Genomic DNA, 7,429 nt, shown 5'->3' on the forward strand with positions numbered 1-7,429 from the left:
TCAAACCTGGGTCTCTGGCATTGCAGGCAGATTCTTCACCAACTGAGACACTGGGGAAGCCCTACCTCCCCCACAAACACATCAAAAATACTTTTACCTGTGAAGCAGCTCTTGCTGTCAACAAACTGAAAACTGACACTAAACATCTTCTACAATCAAGCCTGTAAAGAACGATCCACATGGGATCGGACAGAACAGGAGGAGAAGTGATTGGGTCTGGACCCACAACTCCAGCAGAAGACACTGTGGAGCGGAATATCAAGGGCTTGTGGATGCTCCCTGGGGAGTAAGGGGTCCGAGCCATATATTGGGCAACCCAGCCTTGGGGTCTGACACCAGAAAGGTGAGTCCCCTTAGCTAGCTTGAAAACCAGTGGAACTTACCGGAGGGCTATAAAGAACTTAGACTCTACTCCCGAAGACTGCACGTATACCCTTACTTACTCCTGGAAACAGGTGGAGGAAAAAAACTGAAAACAGCCTGGGGCTTTAGCCAATTTCCTGTAACCACCTCAGCATGTATCCTAGCACACAGTAGGCACCTGCACTAGACCCTCTTACTCCAGTGAGCTCTGCACTAGGGTAAAGGAAGGTACACTCTTCAGGAAATGAGCTGCCTCAAGGCAGTGGGGCAGTGACTAAGTTGTCAGGACCATCCAGGGGGCCCCAGCCCATGCCAGCAACCTGCTGCAGTCCTTCTTGCTGTGGTACTGCTCCCCAGGAGTGCAGAGATGCCATTGCTGGAGGAAAAGTGCACACTTAGAGAGAAGGAAACCAGATCAGCCGTGGGTCTCTGCACTTCTGCTTCAGTAACTGGGCATCAACTCCAATGGCCAATAAGGCAGTGATGGCCACTAAACACAGAAGCAGCCCAGGCTCACACCTTAAAATTTTAAATGATGATGCCCTGAATGCTCCTCTTAATTGAAGTGATGTAGTAACTAAGAAAAGTTTCAAGTATGTGAGGGAAAACTAAAATGTGGAAGACTATTATAGTAGCAACTTACTTATTTGGCATCGCTAGAGAATGATATGATCTCTTCAGTGGAATTGTTGGACATATCACCTTTTAAATTTCTAGTACTATTTTTTTTTTTGATGAAACTCTTACAATTAGGTGCCTTCTTAGAAACTCCTAAGAAGTAACCATTCTTTGTAGGTCAGGGAATGTGCTATGAACATCTTTCATAACATTCTGTTTAGATCCAATTAAACAATTATGGATTTCTCACATGAGATATAGAGCCATTTGCCACTGCAGTAAATTCCCATGTATTTTGAGATATTGTGAATATTTTATAATGTTTTTCATTTTTTAACTCTTTGTTTGCTGCAATTTAGAGCATCTCTAAATTGTCCAAAGAACACTGGAGTGAGGTCTCGGGCCCTATCAGCCTGAAGGCGCCCGATCTCGTCTGATCTCGGAAGCTAAGCAGGGTCGGGCCTGGTTAGTATCTTGGATGGGAGACCACCTGGGAATCCCGGGTGCTCCAGAATTAAAAAAAAAAAAAAAGAACACTGGAGTGGGTTGCCATTTCCTTCTCCAATGCATGACAGTGAAAAGTGAAAGTGAAGTTACATTGCTTGATACTGTAAGTGAGAATTCTTCTGAATACTTTCTATTAATTCTCATCTTCTTGGTGATTCTTAAGCTAGAAAAAATATTAATTTTTTTCAGAGCATCTCTAAATTGTCCAAATGTATACATAAAATTATATTTATATACATACATGCATATCCTGGAGAGGATTATTTTTACTTTAAATCAGAAACAAGTAAAAGAATCTATGTTGCCAAAAGGTAATAAATCTCTGTCCTAGATAAAATATAGTACCACTGCTTGTTAAAACTGATAACTGGTAAATGCTAGATATATATGATCCTAATGCAACTATTTATTCCTTGTCAATATTATTGAACCATACTTCTTTATTGTGAAGACTACCTGTAGCATACATATTTGGTAATCCATTCCCTCCACATCACCCCAGTTTTGACAATGATTTAATTTGAGTGCAACAGCAGGCTCTGCTGTTTCAGAAACTAAGCCAAAAGCACTTCAGGTCTTACATTACTGAAGTCTCTCAGTTGTGTTCAACTCTTTGCAACCCCATGGACCATAGCCTGCCATGCTCCTCTGTCTGTGGGATTTTCCAGGCAAGAGTACTGGAGTGGGTTGCCATTTCCTTCTCCAGGGAATCTTCCCGACCCAAGGATCAAACCCGGGACTCCTGCACTGCAGGCAGACGCTTTACCCTCTGAGCCACCAGGGAAGCCCCAGGTCTTACATTGCCACTAAGTCGCTCCAGTCGTGTCCGACTCTTGTGTGACCCCATTGAGAATCCCCCGTCCCTGGGATTCTCCAGGCAAGAACACTGGAGTGGGTTGCCATTTCCTTCTCCAGTGCAGGAAGGTGGAAAGTGAAAGGGAAGTCCCTTAGTCGTGTCTGACTCTTAGCGACCCCGTGTACTGCAGCCTGCCAGGCTCCTCTGTCCGTGGGATTTTCCAGGCAAGAGTACTGGAGTGGAGTGCCATTGCCTTCTCTGGTCTTATATTGGTTATGCCTTAAAAATAGATCCATCTGCTGCTACTGCTAAGTTGCTTCAGTCGTGTCCGACTCTGTGCAACCTCATAGACGGCAGCCCACCAGGCTCCCCCATCCCTGGGATTCTCCAGGCAAGAACACTGGAGTGGGTTGCCATTTCCTTCTCCAATGTATGAAAGTGAAAAGTGAAAGTGAAGTTGCTCAGTCGTGTCCAACTCTAAGCGACCCCATGGACTGCAGCCTACCAGGCTCTGCTGTCCGTGGGGTTTTCCAGGCAAGAGTACTGGAGTGGGGTGCCATTGCCTTCTCCGGTCTTATATTGATTATGCCTTAAAAATAGATCCATCTAGCTCCCTCTTATTGCTTTACCTCTTTTTAAAATTAACTCTTCCAAAATTTATTTTCAGATTTGTTATTTTAAATGCAATAAAAGCTATTTAACTCTATTAATATACTTATATGCATAAAACAGGCTAATTTTATTTTATCTACAGAATCCTCAGTTGGAAACTAATTATCTAGGTGTGGCCTAGTTAAACCATACTTTCCTTCCCTAAATCTGATAGAAAATGTATTCTCTCATAGTTTGCATGTAACTTCTATCAATAGGTCAAACTGAGATTCTATTCTTTGACTTCAGGAAAATCAAATGTCCAAGACTAGAATATTAGTTACATAAGTTATGATCCACTCATGTGATGGAATATTATACTGCTATAGAAATGAACTATAAAGCATTTTAATGGCATAAGGGAATTCAAACAAGATTAGAAGAAAATCTAACTGTTAAAAGGATTAGGAAGAAATATAATAAACACATCTGCCTCTGGATTTTCAGATTATGTATGCGTATGGTAAGAAATTTCAATTTTATCCTGAGGGCAAAAATATTTTTTAAGAAAGTACTCTCACCTTTTGATTATGATTAAAACAACACTTTGGTTGACATATAGGTAATTATTAAGGCTAAGAAAGTTGTTAGGAATCTACTGCTATAATGCAGATATAAGCTTTAAGAGATTCAAACCAGAGTGATGGGGTGGGGTAATGAGAAGTAATAGCATTTATAATATAATTTAAAGCTAATTATGACCAGGACCTAGCTGTTTTAACAACTGGGTAGATATTAGCGCTATTTACTAGTAGGAGAAATATTTGAGGATGAATACATGTGGGGCAGAGCAGGGAGTGGTGAATATTAATTACTTAATTTTCACAATATTAAATTTGAGATAGCTATCAGATAGCTAAGCCAAAGTTTAAGGTAAATTGAATCTTAAGAATCTGCAGTTTGGTGGAGAGACCAGGGCTGCAATTACACATTTGGGAATTAGCAGGATACTGTGTAAGCTTGCCAAGGAAGAATATGCTGATAGATTAAAAAACATTACAAGGGCTAAGCTCAAAATTCTTTTACCATATAGAAGAAGAACTGGCTACTAAGAAGTATCAAGAAATGTGAAAGTTCTGAGATTTTGCCCTTCTTGCAAGCTAACCAATTAGCTTGCTGAAGTTTCATGAATCCTAGCAGAAGATAGGCTCTAAGGTCAGAAGCAAAAAATTATATTGCTTCCAGCATAGCAGGTAAAATCAGCATCAGCATGTTTATATCCCAGGTTCCATGATAGGTAACACAGCAGGGTCCAGTAGATGCTGTACATACATGCAGCTCGTTTGTGCCCTAACTGAAGACTGTGAACTTAGGAAACTTGACTCTTTCTAATAGTTAACCTTTTCCACTTTTCCCCCAGGGGGAGATTATTTTGTTATACTGGGCAGTGAACAAATCTACTTTGGTACTGGGGAAGGACACCATGTATATCCTACAAGGCTATGTGTTACACAAAATCCTTGAAAAGATAGTTTGGACTGAAGACAGACAGTGCCTCTGCTTGCAAGATGTGCACAAAATAGCAAAAGATTCATGGAGAATGTTTCCCAACTAGAAGTAAATAATAAAAGTATATTAGAAGAAGTGGGTAAATTAGTAGTAAGTACTATTGAATGTGGTGATGGTGCTGGTTTAGTGGCTCGGTCACGTCCAACTCTTGCGATCCCATGGACTGTAGCCTGTCAGGCTCCTCTGTCCATGAGATTTTCCAGGCAAGAATACTGGAGTGGGTTGCCATTTCCTTCTTCAGGGGTTCTTCCCAACCCAGGAATTGAACCCCAGTCTCCTGCCTTGCAGACAGACTCCTGCACTGAATGTGGTTTTTTTCACTAACTGAGCTATGAGGGACGTCACTATTGAATGTAGGGGAAGAAAATCCTATAAAATTAAGAGTTTGAAGATAAAAGGAGAAGTCAACCATGTCAACTGTGGCTATCATGACCTTTATTAGATTTATTTCAATGATGGGTTTGAAAGCTTGATTAAAGAGAGCCGAAGAAAGAACTGAAAATGAGGAAGCAGATACAGTGAGTATGGACAGTGAATATATACAGTGAATATAGGGTGTAGTTGTATACAGATACTAGGAAGATACAGACCTTCCTAGTATCTAAAGAAAGTTTTAAGTCATCTTTATATGCCAGTGTGCATCATCTAGGTGAGAGGGAGAAATCGATGCCAGAGATAAAGGGGGAAATTCCAAGAATAAATACTGAGGAAAAATAAAAATGGCTAAACTGTAAAGCACTTGATATGCCAGGCTCTGATCGGGTTACGATGCTCTTACTAATTACTCTACATTCACTTTGAGGTTATGGATGAGAAAAGTAAGGCACACAGTACCTTACCAAATGGAAGATGTACAGAACACTAATGGAGGAGTAACATTAGAGAGGAAGAGAGAGATTTTTCTTCTATTTTAATGGCAATGTGGTTATATAGATGTAGGGTGGTTGGTGCATTTGGTTGTAGGAAAGGGGAGTAGTTCTAATCTGGTAGCTTTAATTTTCTCTCTCAATATGAAACAGTGATTGGCCAACATGGATATAGGGACATATGTTAGAAACTGAAAGAGGCTAGGAACAGGTTTGCAGTACTCATTTCAGAAACTAGGGAAGGCAGTTTATTTGAGAGGTATAATATTACATGAAAGTATATAAGTGGCCATTATGATTCATGGCTATAGGCAAAGAATAAGAGAATTAGGGGATGTATAGAGATGCAAAGGTGTTGAGGGGAAGACTATGTTGATTCTGATGGACTCAGAATCTAAAGTTGTGTAAGGAAGGGCATGGGGACATGGTGGTGACTGAGGGTGAAATACAGTGCAGTGAATTGACCGGAGGTCCTGAGGTGGTTAAACGCAAGGACCGAAACACAGAATTGAAAAAATTGGAGGTCAAGAGGGAGATATTTGAAATTGAGATTTTTCAAGGTTGTGCAATTAAAGAGAAAAAAAGATCTTTTCAGGGGACATGCTAAGAAACTATGATGCCAGATTTAGAGGTCACAGATGTAGACAATAAATCACTAGAATGAAGAAGAGTATGGTGAGCCACATATTAAAGTAACGAGTAACTGATATCCAGGTGGGGAAGACAGTTGCCTGGCATTGGTAGATGATAATAAAAAGGAAGAGGAAAATCTGATTTTTTAAAAAATGGATAAACTGCACTTCAAAGAAGCAGGCATTACTGAAGGAGAATTGGTTTAGAAACAGAAATGAGGAAAAAGGAGGATACCTACTCTACGTAACTAAAAATAATTCTGCCTCCTATAAATAGGAGTTTAAATTTACTGAAACATATGTATTTATGCCAATGGAATAAATGTGGACTTAGAGAAACTAAAGTCTTATAGCATATCACATTAGACAGCTTTGACGGCACTAAAAAAGAAATGCTTACCTAAATATAAAATGGCAGTCAAGCAAAACAACATTTGAAATATTTCATTTTAAATCTTAGGAATGACTGTTTCTGTAAGGAATAAATGATGAAGATGTGAGAGAGAAAATTAATTTGATTGACCAAGGTGCTTCCACCCAGGAACAAATCTAATATGAAACTGGCAAAATAACATGGGATGAAATGAGTGCATTCAATTTTATATAACCAATATTTATTTTAAACTTTTTTGTTTTTAAGTTTATATTTACACTGGAAATAAATATAATGAACAGTCACATAGGTTGGGTAGCATTTAAACAGTAAATCATCTAATTAACTAGTCACTTGAAAGCAAAAAGGGAAATTTGAATCTTTTGTTTAATTGCCACATTTCAAGAACACATTTTAGCTGGCTGCGTCTAAAAAGAAATAATAATGTGAGATCATGAAAGCATTTCATAGTAATGAGCAGGCTCTGGTTTCTATTTATTGCATATACAAAGGACACTGACAACAGTTTTGGAAAAATGAGTAAAGCTTGCAGAATAGCTAGTGCAGTGACAGGAACCATGGGTGTGAGACACATCAATTCCAACACTATCTCCTGGGAAAAGGCAGACGTTCTTCAAAATAGGAGGAATACGTGCCTCAGAATCATACGATTTTAAACAGTCACCTTTGGGCCAAATTACAGCTTTAGCCACGTACATTCATAGAAGGGTAAACATATTGGCTTATCTGTTATATCAACCATCCTAGACATCCCTGAGACAAGGTCTCCCCTACACATCTTGAGAGAAGATTCCAATGTCTGAAATTCTTTCTTTGCAATTTCCTTTTGTGTTAAACATTGCTTCTTCCACATCCAGGAGAGTGTTAGCAAAAAAATAAAATATGAATCTCTGAAAAATTTTAAGACCTATGAATATTAGAACGGTTTTTTTTTTCCCTTAGGCACTTAGGTGTGGTAATGGGGATGAGAAAGAACAAATGCTGAGATAAATGAGAGGTTCCAAAAATAAAATGTATCAGATTTGTATCTTTCCCTGTTTTCTTTTTCACAGAAGGTTGTTTTTGCTCCATTGGTCAGGCTAACATCAATGGG

At 39.3% G+C, this 7,429-nt stretch overlaps 1 pseudogene; it reads left to right on the forward strand.

Annotated features, from left to right (window-relative positions):
- Positions 1 to 1,376: 1,376 nt before the first annotated feature.
- On the forward strand, positions 1,377 to 1,496 carry LOC113881854 (annotated as a pseudogene).
- Positions 1,497 to 7,429: the final 5,933 nt, after the last annotated feature.

Source organism: Bos indicus x Bos taurus, chromosome 2 (genome assembly GCF_003369695.1).
Source record: "Bos indicus x Bos taurus breed Angus x Brahman F1 hybrid chromosome 2, Bos_hybrid_MaternalHap_v2.0, whole genome shotgun sequence".
NCBI classification, from domain to species: Eukaryota; Metazoa; Chordata; class Mammalia; order Artiodactyla; family Bovidae; genus Bos; species Bos indicus x Bos taurus.